Raw genomic sequence first — 21,378 nt, 5'->3', positions numbered from 1 at the left:
CAGAAACCAGATTGCATAGTGGAGATGGTACGGTGGGATTCAAAATGGTCGGTGATCTGTTTGTTCACTTGGCTTTTGAAGATTTTAGAAAGGCAGGGCAGGATGGAGATAGGTCTATAACAGTTTGGGTCTAGAGTGTCCCCCTTTGAAGAGGGGGATGACCATGGCAGCTTTCCAATCTTTGGGGATCTCAGACGATATGAAAGAGAGGTTGAACAGGCTAGTAATAGGGATTGCAACAATTGCGGCAGATAATTTTAGAAAGAGAGGGTCCAGATTGACTAGCCCTGATTAGTAGGGGTCCAGATTTTGCAGCTCTTTCAGAACATCAGCTGTCTGGATTTGGGTGAAGGAGAAGTTGGGGGTGGGGGGGCTTGGCCCAGTTGCTGCGGGGAGTGCAGAGCTGTTGGCCGGTGTTGGGGTAGCCAGGTGGAAACCATGGCCAACCGTAGAGAAATGCTTATTGAAATTATCGAATTTCGTTTATTTATCGGTGGTGACAGTGTTTCCTATCCTCAGTGCAGTGGGCAGCTGGGAGGAGGTGCTCTTATTCTCCATGGACTTTACAGTGTCCCAAAACTTTTTGGAATTAGTGGTACAGGATGCACATTTCTGTTTGAAAAAGCTAGCCTTTACTTTCCTAACTGACTGAGTATATTGGTTCTTGACTTCCCTGAAAAGTTGCATATCGCGGGGGCTATTTGATGCTAATGCAGAACGCCACAGGATGTTTTTGTGCTGGTCAAGGGCAGTCAAGTCTGGGGTGAACCAAGGGCTATATCTGCTCTTAGTTCTATATTTTTTGAATGGGGCATGCTTATTTAAGATGGAGAGGAAAGCACTTTTAAAGAGCAACCAGGCATCCTCTACTGACGGAATGAGGTCAATATCCTTCCAGGATACCCGGGCCAGGTCGATTAAGTGCTCGCTGAAGTGTTTTAAGGAGCGTTTGACAGTGATGAGGGGTGGTCGTTTGACCGCAGACCCATTACGGACGCAGGCAATGAAGCAGTGAATACTGAGATCCTGGTTGAAGACAGCAGAGGTGTATTTAGAGGGCAGGTTGGTCAGTATGATATCTAAGAGGGTGCCCAAGGTTATGGATTTAGGGTTGTACCTGGTAGGTTTCTTGATCATTTGTGTGAGATTGAGGGAATCTAGCTTAGATTGTAGGACGGCCGGGGTGTTACGCATGTCCCATTTTAGGTCACCTAACAGTATGAACTCTGAAGAGAGATGGGGGGCGGTCAATTCACATATGGTGTCCAGGGCGCAGCTGGGGGCTGAAGGGGGTCTATAACAAGCGGCAACAGTGAGAGACTTGTCTCTGGATTTTTAGAAGTAGAAGCTCAAATTATTTGGGATACAGACCTGGATAGTATGACAGAACTCTGCAGGCTTTCTCTGCAGTAGATTGCAACTCCGCCCCTTTTGGCAGTTCTATATTGTCCGAAAATGTTATAGTTTGGGATGGAAATTTCTGGATTTTTGGTGGCCTTCCTAAGCCAGGATTCAGACACGGCTAGGACATCCGAGTTGGCGGAGTGTGCTAAAGCAGTGAATAAAACAAACTTAGGGAGGAGGCTTCTAATGTTAACATGCATGAAACCAAGGCTTTTACAGTTACAGAAGTCAACAAATGAGAGCGCCTGGGGAATGGGTGTGATGCTGGGGGCTGCAGGGCCTGGATTAACCTCTACATCACCTGAGGAACAGAAGAGGAGTAGGATAAGAGTACGGCTAAAGGCTAAAAGAACTGGTCGTCTCGTGCTTTCGGAACAGAGAGTTAAAGGAGCAGGTTTCTGGGTGCAAAGAGTAGATTCAAGGCATAATGTACAGACAAATGTATGGTAGGATGTGAGTGCAGTGGAGGTAAGCCTAGGCATTGAATGATGATGAGAGAGGTTTTGTCTCTAGAGGCACGATTTAAGCCAGTTGAGGTCACTGCATGTGTGGGGGGTGGAACAAAAGGGCTAGCTGAGGCATATTGAGCAGGGCTGGAGGCTCTACAGTGAAATAAGACAAAAATCACTAACAAAAACAGCAATAGACAAGGCATATTGACATTAGAGAGAGGCATGTGTAGCCGAGTGATCATAGGGTCCAGTGAGTAGCTAGGCGAGCTGTAGGCACGGCGATTCAGACAGCTAGCAGGCCGAGGCTTGCAGGCTAGCAGATGGGCCTCAGGGGGACGTCGCAACGGGAGAGCCTGTTGAAACCCCCTCGGACGGTTACGTCGGCAGACCAGTCGTGATGGATCGGCGGGGCTCCTTGTCGGCAGCAAAAGGTCCAGGCCAATTGGAAAAAGTGGTATTGAAGCCCAGGATTTGTCTGATGGATCTCTTCGGCTAGCCGGGAGATGGGCCTAGCTCGAGGCTAGCTCCAGGCTAACTGGTGCTTGCTTCAGGACAGAGACGTTAGCCAGGAGTAGCCACTCAGATAGTAGCTAGGTAGCTGCGATGATCCGGAGTAAATGTTTTAGAGCTTGCAGTAGGAATCTGGAGATGTGGTAGAGAATTAACAATCCGATATGCTCTGGGTTGATATCGCGCTGTTTAGACTGGCAGGAATTGATCGGGCTGAGGCTGGCAGATGTCTGAGTTAACAGTGATGTCCACTAGCAGTGGCTAGCGGCTAGTTAGCCGGCTAGCTTCTGGAGGGGCTTCGGGTTCTAAAGTATAAATAATAGCAGATCCGTACCACATTGGGTGAGGCGGGTTGCAGGAGAGTATGTTCAGTCCGTAGATGGAAATTGAGATTAAAAATATTTAAAATATATACGAAGAAAAATGATATATTTTTTATTTTTTATTTTATTTCACCTTTATTTAACCAGGTAGGCTAGTTGAGAACAAGTTCTCATTTGCAACTGCGACCTGGCCAAGATAAAGCATAGCAGTGTGAACAGACAACAACACAGAGTTACACATGGAGTAAACAATAAACAAGTCAATAACATGTAGAAAAAAAAAGAGAATCTATATACAATGTGTGCAAAAGGCATGAGGTAGGCAATAAATCGAGTAATTACAATTTAGCAGATTAACACTGGAGTGATAAATCATCAGATGATCATGTGCAAGAAGAGATACTGGTGTGCAAAAGAGCAGAAAAGTAAATAAATAAAAGCAGTATGGGGGGTGAGGTAGGTAAATTGGGTGGGTAGTTTACAGATGGACTATGTACAGCTGCAGCGATCGGTTAGCTGCTCGGATAGCAGATTTTTAAAGTTGTTGAGGGAGATAAAAGTCTCCAACTTCAGAGATTTTTGCAATTCGTTCCAGTCGCAGGCAGCAGAGAACTGGAAGGAAAGGCGTCCAAATGAGGTTTTGGCTTTAGGGATGATCAGTGAGATACACCTGCTGGAGCGCGTGCTACGGGTGGGTGTAGCCATCGTGACCAGTGAACTGAGATAAGGCGGCACTTTACCTAGCATAGCCTTGTAGATGACCTGGAGCCAGTGGGTCTGACGACGAACATGTAGCGAGGGCCAGCCGACTAGGGCATACAGGTCGCAGTGGTGGGTCGTATAAGGTGCTTTAGTAACAAAACGGATGGCACTGTGATAAACTGCATCCAGTTTGCTGAGTAGAGTATTGGAAGCTATTTTGTAGATGACATCGCCGAAGTCGAGGATCGGTAGGATAGTCAGTTTTACTAGGGTAAGTTTGGCGGCGTGAGTGAAGGAGGCTTTGTTGCGGAATAGAAAGCCGACTCTAGATTTGATTTTGGATTGGAGATGTTTGATATGAGTCTGGAAGGAGAGTTTGCAGTCTAGCCAGACACCTAGGTACTTATAGATGTCCACATATTCTAGGTCGGAACCGTCCAGGGTGGTGATGCTAGTCGGGCGTGCGGGTGCAGGCAGCGAACGGTTGAAAAGCATACATTTGGTTTTACTAGCGTTTAAGAGCAGTTGGAGGCCACGGAAGGAGTGTTGTATGGCATTGAAGCTCGTTTGGAGGTTAGATAGCACAGTGTCCAAGGAAGGGCCGGAAGTATACAGAATGGTGTCGTCTGCATAGAGGTGGATCAGGGAATCGCCCGCAGCAAGAGCAACATCATTGATGTATACAGAGAAAAGAGTCGGCCCGAGAATTGAACCCTGTGGTACCCCCATAGAGACTGCCAGAGGACCGGACAACATGCCCTCCGATTTGACACACTGAACTCTGTCTGCAAAGTAGTTGGTGAACCAGGCAAGGCAGTCATTAGAAAAACCGAGGCTACTGAGTCTGCCGATAAGAATATGGTGATTGACAGAGTCGAAAGCCTTGGCCAGGTCAATGAAGACGGCTGCACAGTAATGTCTTTTATCGATGGCGGTTATGACATCGTTTAGTACCTTGAGTGTGGCTGAGGTGCACCCGTGACCGGCTCGGAAACCGGATTGCACAGCGGAGAAGGTACGGTGGGATTCGAGATGGTCAGTGATCTGTTTGTTGACTTGGCTTTCGAAGACCTTAGATAGGCAGGGCAGGATGGATATAGGTCTGTAACAGTTTGGGTCCAGGGTGTCTCCCCCTTTGAAGAGGGGGATGACCGCGGCAGCTTTCCAATCCTTGGGGATCTCAGATGATACGAAGGAGAGGTTGAACAGGCTGGTAATAGGGGTGCGACAATGGCGGCGGACAGTTTCAGAAATAGGGGGTCCAGATTGTCAAGCCCAGCTGATTTGTATGGGTCCAGGTTTTCCAGCTCTTTCAGAACATCTGCTATCTGGATATGGGTAAAGGAGAAGCTGGGGAGGCTTGGGCGAGTAGCAGCGGGGGGGGCGGGGCTGTTGGCCAAGGTTGGAGTCGCCAGGAGGAAGGCATGGCCAGCCATTGAGAAATGTTTGTTGAAGTTTTCGATTATCACGGACTTATCAGTGGTGACCGTGTTACCTAGCCTCAGTGAAGTGGGCAGCTGGGAGGAGGTGCTCTTGTTTTCCATGGACTTTACAGTATCACAGAACTTTTTGGAGTTAGAGCTACAGGATGCAAATTTCTGCTTGAAAAAGCTGGCCTTTGCTTTCCTGACTGACTGCGTGTATTGGTTCCTGACTTCCCTGAACAGTTGCATATCGCGGGGGCTCTTCGATGCTATTGCAGTTCGCCACAGGATGTTTTTGTGCTGGTCGAGGGCAGTCAGGTCTGGAGTGAACCAAGGGCTATATCTGTTCTTGGTTCTGCATTTTTTGAACGGAGCATGCTTGTCTAATATGGTGAGGAAGTAACTTTTAAAGAATGACCAGGCATCCTCAACTGATGGGATGAGGTCAATATCCTTCCAGGGTACCCGGGCCAGGTCGATTAGAAAGGCCTGCTCGCAGAAGTGTTTTAGGGAGCGTTTGACAGTGATGAGGGGTGGTCGTTTGGCCGCGGACCCGTGGCGGATACAGGCAATGAGGCAGTGATCGCTGAGATCTTGATTGAAGACAGCAGAGGTGTATTTGGAGGGCAAGTTGGTCAGGATAATGTCTATTAGGGTGCCCATGTTTACGGATTTAGGGTTGTACCTGGTGGGTTCCTTGATGATTTGAGTGAGATTGAGGGCATCAAGCTTAGATTGTAGGACTGCCGGGGTGTTAAGCATATCCCAGTTTAGGTCACCTAACAGAACAAACTCTGAAGCTAGGTGGGGAGCGATCGATTCACAGATGGTGTCCAGGGCACAGCTGGGAGCTGAGGGGGGTTGGTAGCAGGCGGCAACAGTGAGAGACTTATTTCTGGAGAGATTAATTTTTAAAATTAGAAGTTCGAACTGTTTGGGCATAGACCTGGAAAGTATGACAGAACTTTGCAGGCTATCTCTGCAGTAGATTGCAACTCCTCCCCCTTTGGCAGTTCTATCTTGACGGAAAGTGTTATAGTTGGGTATGGAAATCTCAGAATTTTTGGTGGCCTTCCTAAGCCAGGATTCGGAAACGGCAAGGACATCAGGGTTGGCAGAGTGTGCTAAAGCGGTGAGTAAGGCAAACTTAGGGAGGAGGCTTCTGATGTTGACATGCATGAGGCCAAGGCTTTTTCGATCACAGAAGTCAACAAATGAGGGTGACTGGGGACATGCAGTGCCTGGGTTTACCTCCACATCACCCGAGGAACAGAGGAGTAGTAGGATGAGGGTGCGGCTAAAGGCTATCAAAACTGGTCGTCTAGAGCGTTGGGGACAAGGAATAAAAGGAGCAGATTTATGGGCGTGGTAGAATAGATTCTGGGCATAATGTGCAGACCAGGGTATGGTGGGGCACGGGTACAGCGGAGGCAAGCCCAGGCACTGGGTGATGATAAAAGAGGTTGTATCTCTGGACATGCTGGTCTCAATGGGTGAGGTCACCGCATGTGTGGGGGGTGGGACAAAGGAGGTATCAGAGGTACGGAGAGTGGAACTACGGGGTCCCTTGCAAACCAAAACAATGATAACTAGCCTGAACAACAGTATGCAAGGCATATTGATATTTGAGAGAGACATACAATAAGGCATAAAGTGATTGCAGGTCTTGATTGGGAGAGCTAGCTAAAACAGGTGAGATAACAGCAGCTAGTCAGCTAACACAGCAACAGCAGGTAAAAATGGCGACGACCAGGCAGACAGGGTCGGATTAACTACACACAGATCCTGAGTTAAAGCACAGAGCCGACAGATAAAACACAAATAAACGGAATGGAGTACCGTGAATTAATGGACAGTCAAGCAGGCATCAGCTATGTAGCCGAGTGATCATAGTGTCCAGGGGGCAGCCGTAGATGGAGCAGTGAGGCCTCCACTAAGCTAGCCCGCGGCGTTTAAAGTTAGTAGCCCGGGGGGGTGGTCTGCTCAGACGGAGGGGGTCTGCTCAGACGGAGGCCGGTTGAGGGCACAGCGGATGGGGTATTTGTCTGCAGACCAGACGTGGTCGTGTCGACAGAGAATCCAAGCAGGATGGCGGTGGCGAAAGAGAGGTTGTGAGTTGTAGAATTGTGTTTGCTAACTGGTGCTAGCTTCGTGATTCAGACAGCTAGTCATGGGTAGCAAGCTAGCAGAAGATGGAGGTCTGTTTTTAGCCACGCCGTGCAATTCCGTCGGTAGATTAGTGGGGTTCCGTGTGGTAGAGGGGACCAATCCAATTGTCAAAATAGTTATAGTGGCCTAAGAAGATTGTTCGATAGACCTGTTCAGATAGCAGCCGATATGCTCAAGACAGCTAACGATTAGCGGGCCGCAGTTAGCATATGGACGTTCAGGTTACGTCGCGATGGAGGGGCCAGTTGAAATACTCCCTCGGGCAGATAACGTCGGTATCCCAGTCGTGAAGGCCCGGTGGGGCTCCGCATCGGCAGTAAAACGGATCCGGATAGGTGATTGTAGCCCAGGAGTGGCTGATGGAACTCTTCAGCTGGCTAGCTCCGGGATAATTGGTGTTTGCTCCGGAATTGATGTTAGCCGATAGTCACTCGGATAGCAGCTAGTTAGCTGCAAGATCCAGGTGTAAATGTCCAGAGCTTGCGGTAAAAATCCGGGGATATGGAGAGAAAATAGGTCTGGTATGCTCTGGTCTGAGTTGCGTTGTACAAAACTGGCAATAGTTTTCCGAGCTAAAGGATAGCTGATGAGCGCTAGCTGTGGTTAGCTGAACTACTAACGTTAGCTTGTGAGCTGGCTAACTTCTGGCTAGCTTCTGTTGTAGATTTCGGATACGAGGTGAATAATACTTTTGACGAAAAAAACAGATCCGCACCACATTTGGTGAGGTGGGTTGCAGGAGAGTGTTTTGAAGTTGAGTTTTTAAGAAGAAAAAATATATATATAAAAAGATATGCGAAGAAAAATATATAAAATATATATACACGGGACAAGACGAGGACAAAGGACATCTGACTGCTACGCCATCTTGGAACTCATATTCGATGAACATTAGACCGGTGAAAATTAGTACAAATTGGAGATTTTTGGTTCCAACCGCCGTGTCTTTGTGAGACCCGGTGTAGGTGAATGGATGATCTCTGCATGTGCATTTCCCACCGTAAAGCTTTTAGGAGATGGTGTTATGGTGTGGGGGTGCTTTGCTGGTGACACTGTCTGTGATTTATTTAGAATTCAAGGCACATTTAAAATCAAATCAAATCAAATGGTATTGGTCACATACACATGGTTAGCAGATGTTAACCCTTATTCTTGTAAAAATAGCCTCCTCTCTTCTTTCGCTTCCTGCCGTCCTCCCCTCCTTGACTTTCTCCTGCACTTGAAGTAAATGCCTGCCTTTAGCATCTCTATTCAACTGCTCCTGCCATCTCTGCACCATCACTGTCCATATCATGCTTTTTGCCTCTGCCTTGCTCATTGAAACTACAACATCCACATCCCCACTACTAAGTGCTTGTTCAGCCAGTACATCAGCTGCCTCATTCCCCTTCATCCCCACATGGGCTGGGACCCAAGTAAAACTTCTCTGTATACCCATCTGTCTAACCCTGTCATTGGTTTGTGCTTACCTCATAAAGTAAGTATTGTCTGCTACATGAGCTAAAGTTCTGGAGACTCATTAACACTGCAGAAAAACACAATTTTGACCATTCAAGTCCTTTAAATGCTCTACCCAGAACCTTCGGGGGTGTCTATGACGTGGGAGGCAGTTGTTAATGTGTTCAGAGGGCCCCTGGTTTGAACCCAGGTAGGGGTGAGGAGAGGGACGGAAGCAACATTGATGCAGTTGACCTGGATCACTGGTTGCTGCGGAAAGGAGGAGGTCAAAGGGGGGTGACAGTAACCGGTGTGAAATGGTTAGCTACTTAGCGCTGTGCACTAATAGTGTTTCAATTGGTGACATCACTCGTTCTGAGACCTTGAAGTAGTTGTTTCCCTTGCTCTGCTTTTGTGGAGTGATAGGTAACGATGATTCGTGGGAGGCAGTTGTTGATGTGTTCAGGGGGTCCCTGGTTCGAGCCCAGGTAAGGGCAAGGAGAGGGACGGAAGCAACACTGTTACACCTGTGTATGGGCTTCCGTGTGTGTTTGTATATATGAGTGCCCCTGTCTTTTCACTCACACACATGGACTCCTTAATTTCTTGGAGAATGTGTTTGGAATGGAGCCCAGAAGCTGGTGGGTTTGGCCAGTCTCTCCCTGCTGTGATGGAATGCCTTCACATTAAATCAAATCACATTTTATTTGTCACATACACATGGTTAGCAGATGTTAATGCGAGTGTAGCAAAATGCTTGTGCTTCTAGTTCCGACAGTGCAGTAATATCTAACAAGTAATCTAACAATTCCCCAACAACTACCTAATACACACAAATCTAGAGGGGTGAATGACAATATGTGCATGTAAGTAAATGGATGAGCGATGGGTGAGCGACATAGGCAAGGTGCAATAGATGGTATAAAATACAGTACATACATGTGATATGAGTAATGTAAGATACAGTTGAAGTAGGAAGTTTACATATACTTAGGTTGGAGTCATTAAAACTCGTTTTTCAACCACTCCACAAATTTCTTGTTAACAAACTGTAGTTTTGGCAAGTCGGTTAGGACATCTATTTTGTGCATGACACAAGTAATTTTTCCAACAATTGTTTACAGACAGATTATTTCACTTATAATTCACAGTATCACAATTCCAGTGGGTTAGAAGTTTACATACATTAAGTTGACAGTGCCTTTAAACAGCTTGGAAAATTCCAGAAAATTATGTCATAGCTTTAGAAGCTTCTGATAGGCAAATTGACACTTCAATTGGACTGTCAATTGGAGGTGTACCTGTGGATGTATTTCAAGGCCTAACTTCAAACTCAGTGCCTCTTTGCTTGACATCATGGGAAAATCAAAATAAATCAGCCAAGACCTCAGTAAGAAAATTGTAAACCTCCACAAGTCTGGTTCATCCTTGGGTGAAATTTCCAAACGCCTGAAGGTACCATGTTCATCTGTACAAACAATAGTACGCAAGTATAAACACCATGGGACCACGCATGCGCCATTCCGCTCAGGGAGGAGACGCGTTCTGTCTCCTAGAGATGAACGTACTTTGGTGCGAAAAGTGCAAATCAATCCCAGAAGAACAGCAAAGGACCTTGTGAAGTTGCTGGAGGAAACAGGTACAAAAGTATCTATATCCACAGTAAAACGAGTCCTATATCGACATAATTTGAAAGGCCACTCAGCAAGGAAGAAGCCACTGCTCCAAAACCGCCGTAAAAAAGCCAGACTATGGTTTGCAACTGCACATGGGGACAAAGATCGTACTTTTTGGAGAAATGTCCTCTGGTCTGATGAGAGAAAAATAGAACTGTTTGGCCATAATGACCATCGTTATGTTTGGAGGATAAAGGGGGATGCTTGCAAGCCGAAGAACACCATCCCAACCGTGAAGCACGGGGGTGGCAGCATCATGTTGTGGGGGTGCTTTGCTGCAAGAGGAACTGGTGCACTTCACAAAATAAATGAAATCATGAGGCAGGAAAAGTATGTGGATATTTTGAAACAACATCTCAAGACATCAGTCAGGAAGTTAAAGCTTGGTCGCAAATGGGTCTTCCAAATGGACAATGACCACAAGCATACTTCCAAAGTTGTGGCAAAATGGCTTAAGGACAACAAAGTCAAGGTATTGGATTGGCCATCACAAATCCCTGACCTCAATCCCATAGAAAATGTGTGGTCAGAACTGAAAAAGCGTGTGCGAGCAAGGAGGCCTACAAACCTGACTCAGTTACACCAGCTCTGTCAGGAGGAATGGGCCAAAATTCACCCAGCTTATTGTGAGAAGCTTGTGGAAGCCTACCCGAAACGTTTGACCCAAGTTTAACAATTGAAAGCCATTTCTACCAAATACTAATTGAGTGTATGTAAACTTCTGACCCACTGGGAAATGTGATGAAAGAAATAAAAGCTGAAATAAATCATTCTCTCTACTATTATTCTGACATTTCACATTCTTAAAATAAAGTGGTGATCCTAACTGACCTAAGACCGGCAATTTGTACTCGGATTAAATGTCAGGAATTGTGAGAAACTGAGTTTAAATGTTTTTGGGTAAGGTGTATGTAAACTTCCGACATCAACTGTATGTAAGCATTATTAAAGTGGCATTATTTAGAGTGGCATTGTATTAAGTGACTAGTGATCCATTTATTAAAGTGGCCAGTGATTGGGTCTCAATGTAGGCAGCAGCCTCTCTGAGTTAGTGATTTCTGTTTAGCAGTCTGATGGCCTTGAGATAGAAGCTGTTTTTCAGTCTCTCGTCCCATCGACTACAGCGCCGCATTGGGTCTCGACCACGTCCTGTGCAACTGGGTCCTGGACTTCCTGACGAGCCGCCCCCAGGTGGTGAGGGTAGGAAACAACATCTCTACCCCGCTGATCCTTAACACTGGGGCCCCACAAGGGTGCGTTCTCAGCCCTCTCCTGTACTCCCTGTTCACCCATGACTGCTTGACCATGCACGCCTCCAACTCAATCATCAAGTTTGCAGACGACACTACAGTGGTAGGCTTTATTACCAACAACAACGAGACGGCCTACAGGGAGGAGGTGAGGGCTCTCGGAGTGTGGTGTCAGGAAAATAACCTCACACTCAACGTCAACAAAACAAATGAGATGATCGTGGACTTCAGGAAACAGCAGAGGGAGCACCCCCCTATCCACATCGACGGGACAGTAGTGGAGAAGGTGGAACGTTTTAAGTTCCTCAGCGTACACATCACGGACAAACTGAAATGGTCCACTCACACAGACAGCGTGGTGAAGAAGGCGCAACAGCGCCTCTTCAACCTCAGGAGGCTGAAGAAATTCGGCTTGTCACCAAAAACAGTCAGAAACTTCTACAGATGCACAATCGAGAGCATCCTGTTGAGCTGTATCACCACCTGGTACGGCAACTGCTCAGCCCTCAACCGCAAGGCTCTCCAGAGGGTAGTGAGGTCTGCACAACGTATCACCGGGGGCAAACTACCTGCCCTCCAGGACACCTACACCACCAGATGTCACAGGAAGGCCGAAAAGATCATCAAGGACAACAACCACCCGAGCCACTGCCTGTTCACCCCGCTATCATCCAGAAGGCGAGGTCAGTACAGGTGCATCAAAGCTGGGACCGAGAGACTGAAAAACAGCTTCTATCTCAAGGCCATCAGACTGTTAAACAGCCATCACTAACATTGAGTGGCTGCTGCCAACATACTGACTCAATCTCTAGCCACTTTAATAATTAAAAATTGGATGTAATAAATGTATCACTAGTCACTTTAAACAATGCCACTTAATATAATGTTTACATACCCTACACTACTCATCTCATATGTCTATACTGAACTCTATACCATCTACTGCATCTTGCCTATGCCGTTCGACCATCGCTCATCCATATATATTTTTAAGTACATATTGTTATTCATTCCTTACACTTGTGTATATAAGGTAGTTGTTGTGAAATTGTTAGATTACTCGTTGGTTATTACTGCACTGTCGGAACTAGAAGCACAAGCATTTCGCTACACTCGCATTAACATCTGCTAACCATGTGTATGTGACAAATACAATCTGATTTGATTTGAAATCACTACTAAAGGATACCAATAATAAGAAGATATTTGCTTGGGCCAAGAAACACAAGTAATGGACATTACACCGGTGGAAATGTGTCCTTTGGTCTGATGAGGCCAAATTTGAGATTTTTGGTTTTAACCGCCATGTCTTCATGAGACGCAGAGTAGGTGAACGGTTGATCTCCGCATGTGTGGTTCCCACTGTGAAGCATGGAGGAGGAGGTGTGATGCTGTGGGGTGCTTTGCTGGTGACAATGTCAGTGATTTATTTAGAATTCAAGGTACACTTAACCAGCATGGCCAACACAGCATTCTGCAGTGATACGCCATGCATCTGGTTTACGCTTCGTGGGACTGCCATTTGTTTTTCATCAGGACAATGACCCAACACCTCCAGGCTGTTTAAGGGCTATTTTACCAACAAGGAGAGTGATGGAGTCCTGTATCAGATGACCTGGCCTCCACAATCACCCGACTTCAACCCAATTTGGTTTGGGATGAATTGGACTGTAGAGTGAAGGAAAAGAAGCCAACAAGTGCTCAGCATACTGTATGTGGGAACTCCTTCAAGACTGTTCAGGAAAAGCATTCCAGGTGAAGCTGGTTGATAGAATGCCAAGAGTGTGCAAAGCTGTTGGAAGAATCTAAAATATAAAATGTGTTTTGATTTGTTTAATACTTTTTTGGTTACTACATGATTCTATGTGTTATATGCATTGCGATTCAATACTGTGATTTTATTGTGATTCGATGTTCCTAACATATTGCTCACTATATGTCCACAGCAGAGGGACAAGAGAGAGCCATGAGAAAACAGGTTTTGATCACTCATGGAAATAAAAGTGCTGAAATCAAATGGCTCCCTATTTTAAAAGAAGACCATGAAGGAAAAATACTGGAGTTTTGGTGCAGGTACAGCAAACTAGTGCAACAATTATATTGTGATATTGTCAAAATGATACATCATCCAAAATAATATCCTGATATGTATGGTGAATTAACGTAATAATGAATTCCCTCTTATGGTGAATTTACCTAGAATCAATGCATCGTTTGGAACCTTCATTTAGAATGACCATGGTGAGAGTATGCCGTCATTGTAAATAATAATTTGTTCTTAACTGACTTGCCTAGTTAAATAAAGGTTACATTTTTTTTTAAATAAAATAAAGAGTTGGGTTGATAGGGAGGGTGTCACGATTGTAATATCAATTAATTTACTCTTGTGTCATTGTCATAACGGCCCTGGGCTCCAGCCCTAACACAATGGGACGAGGTGGAGATGTAATCGGGATAATTTTGTGAACCAATTACAGGAATTGCTAATCATTAATTGATTGGGATCCTACAGGATCACAATGATGATCGTGGGCTTTAACCCGGAGAGAAATCATCTGTGGTAAAACCATTGCTTGGGGCTGTAGATTGCAGTAGTCTTCTTCACATTTTGCTGGTTATATTCATTGATCTCATTTCCTCCCTATAGGTACAGTACTTCCCAGCCCCAACACCCCCACTAGCAACTACTAACTCCATCACCATCACCTCAGCACAGAGAACCAAAGTACTGAATCTCTTCTCTGCCTCTGCTCCAAGGTTTGGACTTAAAGCTGTGATCGTTCGTTAATGAACGAGTTATTAACGACCTCATTATCAACGTTCGCATGGTGGGGTTGAGGGGGGTGAGGGGGATTGGATGGGGGAAGCTCGAGGGGACGCTCTTGGTGGTGTTTTGGGATGTTTTATGACTCCTCTCTCCCAACACCCACTCACCGTGTTGAACTGACAGAACAGACCACCCTCCCTCGCCATCCCCCCACCACATACACACTCATACACAGTCACTTTGTTCCGTTCACACACGCTCACCCATATCTCCCAGTCCTTCCTACTACTCCCTGCAGCTAGTACAATCAGTACACACACACATATAAAGACACCAAAGTCCACCATCATCACCTTGGCCCACCCTGTGTCCCGTGGAGTCAAAGTGAAGTCAGACTCCCCTACTCTCTCTGCACTTTCAGCCCCATCTCATGGAGTTGTCCTTCTATCTCTCTGCGGCTGGCTGGTATTAAACTAACTTTCCCTGAGAGAGAGAGAAGAGAAAGAGAGAAGAGAAAGAGAGAAGAGAAAGAGAAGAGAAGGAGAGAAGAGAAGAGAAGGAGAGAAGAGAAGAGAGAGAGAAGAGAAGAGAGAGAGAGAGAAGAGAGAGAGAGAAGAGAAAGAAGAGAGAAGAGAAGAGAGAAAGAGAAGAGGAAGAGAGAGAGAGAAGAGGAAGAGAAAGAGAAGAGAAAAGAGAAGAGAAAAGAAGAGAAGAGAAAGAGAATGAGAGAGAGAGAGAGAGAGAGAGAGAAGAGAAAGAAGAGAGAAGAGAAAGAAGAGAGAAAAGAGAGAAGAGAGAAGAGAGAAGAGAGAGAAGAGAAAAGAGAAAAGAGAGAAGAGAAGACATCCTGCTGGCACAGACTACCCTTTCTTGGCTTCCCAGTCACCCCTGTGCGTGTGCAAGTTTTATAGACTTCTGCACAACACACATCACTCGTCAAAAGCCCAAGAGAGAGGAGAGAGACAAAGAGATGGTTATTGTGTAGCTGAGAGAGGAGAAAGAGAGAGAGAAAGAGAGAAAGAAAGATAGGGAGAGAGCGAGCGAGCGAGACAAAAAGAGAGAGAGGTTTGGGATGTGGATACTGGACATTACCATATAGTGGCAGCGAATGACATTCAAACAGAGTTAATCAGAGACTAAAGATCATTAACAGGAGAAAGACAGGAGGAAGATGAGTGAAACGAAAGAAAAGGTAGAGTCAAGGGACCCTGGAGAAGCCTGAGAAAAGGAGCGTTGCAGATAATAGTGGGAATCTACACTTTACAGTGATTATTTCTGAGGAAACAGGATTGCTACAGGATTTATGGAAATAGATGCTCCCTATTAATACCAACTAGTCCAACTGTCAGTCTTCTACTTCTGATTACCATTGCAGTTTTGGGAGACTTTCAGTACAGTACTGTACAAAACGTCCTGTATGGGCTGAGTATTATAAGAGTGGAGGTGCAGTGAGAGAACTCAATGTATCTTTGGTCAAAAGTAGTGCTCGAAACTAATATTTAACAATTCATAAATTACTTTGAATCCCTTTATAAAGTAAACTATAATGTAAAGTGTTACCCAACATGTTGCAGAGCAGCAGTGTTGAATTACAGTTTTGATAACTTGCTCTGTGACTTGCCACAAATTGAGATGAAAATCGGCTATGAAAAGCCAACTGACACTTATTCCTGATTATTATTTGACCATGCTTGTCATTTATGAACATTTTGAAAATCTTGGCCATGTTCTATTATAATCTCCACCCGGCACAGCCAGAAGAGGACTGGCCACCCCTCATAGCCTGGTTCCTCTCTAGGTTTCTTCCTAGGTTTTGGCCTTTCTAGGGAGTTTTTCCTAGCCACCGTGCTTCTACACCTGCATTGCTTGCTGTTTGGGGTTTTAGGCTGGGTTTTTGTACAGCACTTCGAGATATTAGCTGATGCACGAAGGGCTATATAAAATAAACTTGATTGATTGATGAAAAGCAACCCAAACATATCACAGTAAGCCTTCCCACTGCCTGAGACCAACTGACCTTTACACACACACACACACACACACACACACACACACACACACACACACACACACACACACACACACACACACACACACACACACACACACACACACACACACACACACACACACACACACACACACACACACTTCATAATCTTATTTGATTGTGTGTTTTAAAGAGACAGAGAGCTAGAGAGAGGGACAGAAAGCTAAAGACAGAGACAGAGAGGTAGAGACAGAGCGCTAGAGATAGAGACAGAGAACTAGAGACAGAGAGCTAGAGACAGTGAGCTAGAGACAGAGAGTTAGAGAGAGAGACAGAAAGCTAGAAACAGAGAGATGGAGACAGAGAGCTAGAGACAGAGAGCAGAACCCCCCTGTCAGTCACCCTGATAGTCCTTCTGACAAACCCCCCCCCCCCCCCCACACACACACACAATGAGGACATACACAAGACACAGATTGTTCTCCATATGGACTCAAATGGGAAATATATACAAGAAAAAAAACTTTTTCCCAAACACAGTGTGTCTAAACTCTGGTGTCCAAACACCCAGCGTGCCCTAGACCTTCTGTCTGAGGACCAACTAGGTTCACCTAGCCACATAATAATACACACAGGCACAATAATACACACAGGCACAAACGACCTGAGAGCACAGCAGGAAAGGGTGGCCACAGCACAGAAGGGAGTGATTGAAAAAGCTTCTTCTACTTTCCCCAACGCACAAGTGGTTAACTCCACCCTGCTACCACGAAAAGACCCTCCATCCTGCCACAATACAGCAGGTAAATGCAAGTATTTCCCGTGACTGTGCCTCAAAACCAAATGTTTACCTGGCCCAACACTCCACCCTGGACTTGAACAGCCTCTATGACCAGGTCCACCTCTACAAGGCAGCAGTGCCCACCGTCGCCCGGACTCTAAAGGACATCGCTCTCAAACGCAGCCCTAACACTTCACATAGGAGCAACAGATCAATAGACACCCCGCCCAGACCAGCGAGACACCCTCCAAGACCTGCGGGACCCCCCCTGGACCTACACATAGAGGACCCATGCCGAGAGGACCTACAGCCAGACCACAACGCCACCTGCCACATACACTCCCCCACCCCAACCAATCAACACCCCCCCCCCACATCAACCATGCCCACACCACATTTAGGCCCCCTCAGATCAGATCTATGCCGCTCCTGCCTCAACATGGAAGTCACACATACGCCCAGGCAGTGAGCGGGCAAACAGGCCCAACCCCAACTTTTACATTAGCCAAAGCCAACGGCATGTACCAGATGCTCAGCAGGCTCTGCTCACACTTACTGACCTGAGGCCAAACCACACGACCAACAACATTGGACACTTTATGGAACACAAAGCCTTCACTATCTCATCCTGGAATATCCAAGGCCTATGGGTCCTCTGCCTTTGGCCTAAAGAGCAAGAACCTGGACTTCATCAAAGAAATCGGAAATACAGACATTGTCGTCCTACAAGAAACCTGGTATAGAGGAGACGGACCCACTGGTTGCCCTCTAGGTTACAGAGAGCTGGTAGTCCCATCCACCAAACTACCAGGTGTAAAACAGGGAAGGGACTCAGGGGGTATGCTAATTTGGTGTAGAGCAGACCTAACTCACTCCATTAAATTCATCAAAACAGGAACATTTTACATTTGGCTAGAAATTCAAAAGGAAATGATCTTAACAGAGAAAAATGTCCTCCTGTGTGCTACCTATATCCCCCCACTAGAATCCCCATACTTTAATGAAGACAGCTTCTTCATTAAAGAGGAGGAAATCAATCATTTCCAGGCCCAGGGACATGTACTAGTCTGTGGCGAGCTAAATGCCAGAACCGGACAAGAACCTGACACCCTCAGCACACAGGGGGACAAACACCTGTCTGCAGGTGACAGCATTCCCTCCCCCATATGCCCTCCTAGGCACAACTATGACAACATAACCAACAAAAACGGGTCACAACTCCTGCAGCTCTGTCGCACGCTGGGTATGTACATAGTCAATGGTAGGCTTCGAGGGGACTCCTATGGTAGGTACACCTATAGCTCATCTCTTGGCAGTAGTACTGTAGACTACTTTATCCCTGACCTCAACCCAGATTCTCTCAGAGCGTTCAAAGTCAGCCCACTGACCCCCCTATCAGACCACAGCAAAATCACAGTCTACTTGAACAGAGCAATACTCTGTCACTTTCTGACCTTAGTTCCTTTGTTTTGTCTTTTGTTTTAGTTGGTCAGGGCGTGAGTTGGGTGGGTAATCTATGTTTTCTATTTCTGTGTTGGTTTTCTGTGTTTGGCCTGATATGGTTCTCAATCAGAGGCAGCTGTCAATCGTTGTCCCTGATTGGGAACCATATTTAGGTAGCCTGTTTTCTGTTGGGTTTTGTGGGTGGTTGTCTTCAGTCTTTGTGTGTCTGCACCAGATAGTTCTGTTTCGGTTTTCACTTTTCTTGTTTTTGTATTTGAAGTGTTCAGTGTTGGATTTATTAAATTAAGATGAACACTAACCACGCTGCGCTTTGGTCCTCTCCTTCCACCGACGAAAAGCCGTTACATCCTCAATCATGAGGCATCAAAGCCAAAGGAACTGAATAACATTAAGAAATGCTATAGATGGAAGGAATGCAGTTTGGAAACGTACCAAAAAACAATTAGGTAACAACAAATTCAATCCCTTTTAGACAATTTCCTGGGTAAAACGTTCCACTGTAATAGTGAATGTGTAAACTTGGCAGTAGAAAATCTTAACAGTATATTTGACCTCTCAGCTTCCCTATCAAATCTAAAAATCTCAAATAGAAAACCGAAGAAAATGAACAACAATGACAAATGGTTTGATGAAGAATGCAAAAATCTAAGAAAGAAATTGAGAAACCTGTTCAACATAGAGACCTGGAAAACCTGAGTCTACGCCTTCACCATGGTGAATCACTAAAACAATACAGACATACATTACATAAAAAGAAGGAACAGCACGTCAGAAATCAGCTCAATGTAATTGAAGAATCCATAGACTCTAACCACTTCTGGGAAAATTGGAAAACACTAAACAAACAACAACACGGAGTTATCTATCCAAAATGGAGATGTATTGGTAAACCACTTCTCCAATGGCTCTATAACAATGAACAAAGAGCAAAAACATATACATGATCAAATACAAATCTTAGAATCAACTATTAAAGACTAACAGAACCCACTGGATTCTCCAATTACCTTGAATGAGCTACAGGACAAAATAAAAACCCTCCAACCCAAAAAGGCATGTGGTGTTGATGGTATCCTTAATGAAATGATCAAATACAAAGACAACAAATTCCAATTGGCTATACTAAAACTCTTTTCCTTAGCTCTGGCGTCTTCCCCAATATTTGGAACCAAGGACTGATCACCCCAATCCACAAAAGTGGAGACAAATTTGACCCCAATAACTACCGTGGGATATGCGTTAACAGCAACCTTGGGAAAATCCTCTGCATTATCATTAACAGCAGACTCGTACATTTCCTCAATGAAAACAATGTACTGAGCAAATGTCAAATTGGCTTTTTACCAAATTACCGTACAACAGACAATGTATTTACCCTGCACACCCTAATTGACAACCAAACAAACCAAAACAAAGGCCAAGTCTTCTTATGCTTTGTTGATTTCAAAAAAGCCTTCGACTAAATTTGGCATGAGGGTCTTGTCAGGATTTGGCCAGGATTGTTCCGGTTTTGGTCACTAGATGCCCCCATTGTGCTTTTTGACCCTTTTGTTTTCCCTTGTTTCCAGTTATTATTTGCACCTGTGCCTCGTTTCCCTTGAATATATTTAAACCCTTAGTTTTCCTCAGTTCTTTGCTCTGTGTTTGAATGTTAGCACCCAGCCCCAGCCATGCTGTGAACATTTGTTACTCCTGTTGGATTCTCTTGAGGTACTCTGGTTTTGTTCTCGTTTATTTATTTTTTGATTATTCTTTTGAGTTTTTTTCCCTGCTGTACTTACCACTTTGTGGATTTACCTTGTGACTTGGAGGATACACCTTTTTTCTCTTGGATTTACTTTTGACGTTGTGGACGTTGTGGAGAACTTTCCTTTTTACTTTATTAAAACACCGTCTCTAGTACTGCTGTGTCTGCCTCATCTTCTGGGTTCTGCCGACTATTAGTGGCTCAGTTTGCTAAGTGATTGTTTCTCACACCGAGACCCGAGTTCGTAACCGGGTCCTGACAGAAACACAGAGCCAAAATGAACCCAGAGGCAGCCAGTTCCCAGGACCTTTTTGCCACGCTGTCCCACCACGAGGGGACTGTCCAACGCCACGAAGCTGCTCTGGTTCAGCAAGAGGCCTTAATGGCTAGACATTCTCAACTTCTGTCGCAGATATCTAATCGACTTCCCCCGGCAACCGCTCCCGCCCCAGTACCTCAGATTCAAGTGCCCGTGGCAGTTAACCCCTGGCCGAACCTCGTCTGCCGCCTCCCCAACGGTTCTCAGGTGATCCGAGTGCTTGTAAGGGGTTTTTCACCCAATGTTCTCTCTCCTTCGAGCTGCAACCCTCGTCGTTTCCCACCGACCGGTCCAAGATCGCATATATCATCACCCTGCTGTCGGAAAAAGCCCTGGCCTGGGCTACTGCTGTGTGGGATGCCCAAAGTCCCTGCTGTGCCAGCTACTCTGCCTTTGCTGAGGAATTCAAGCAAGTGTTTCAAGGTCCTACCAGCGGCCCTGACTCTGCCAAACAGCTCCTGACTCTCTGCCAAGGTCGACGCAGCGTGACGGACTATGCCATCCAGTTCCGCACGGTGGCAGCAGCGAGTGGCTGGAACGACGAGGCGCTCACAGTGTGCTTTTTGAAGGGTCTTTCCGACACCATCCAAGATGAACTGACCACTCGGGAACCACCGGACAACCTCGAGTCCCTGATCAAGTTGGCCTCGCGCATAGACCAGCGTCTGAGAGAGAGAGAACTCAACCGTAGACCTCTCACCCTAGCTCCTATCGGTCCCAGCTCCGAGTCCCCACCTTTATCCTCGCTGGCTCCACCGGAACCCATGCAGATTGGATGCATCTCCCAGGCTGAGAGAGACCGCCGGATGAGGGAGCGATGCTGTCTATATTGCGGCAAACCGGGCCATTTCCGCTCTACGTGTCCCAGGCTCCAGGGAAACGCACTGTCCCGTGCAGGCCTGGGAGGACTGTAACGGGAAACATAACCTCCTCCCATCCATCCAACTCCCGTCTGCTCATTCC

Source organism: Salvelinus fontinalis, chromosome 1, assembly GCF_029448725.1.
Source record: "Salvelinus fontinalis isolate EN_2023a chromosome 1, ASM2944872v1, whole genome shotgun sequence".
NCBI lineage: Eukaryota > Metazoa > Chordata > Actinopteri > Salmoniformes > Salmonidae > Salvelinus > Salvelinus fontinalis.
This window is presented reverse-complemented; position numbering follows the sequence as displayed.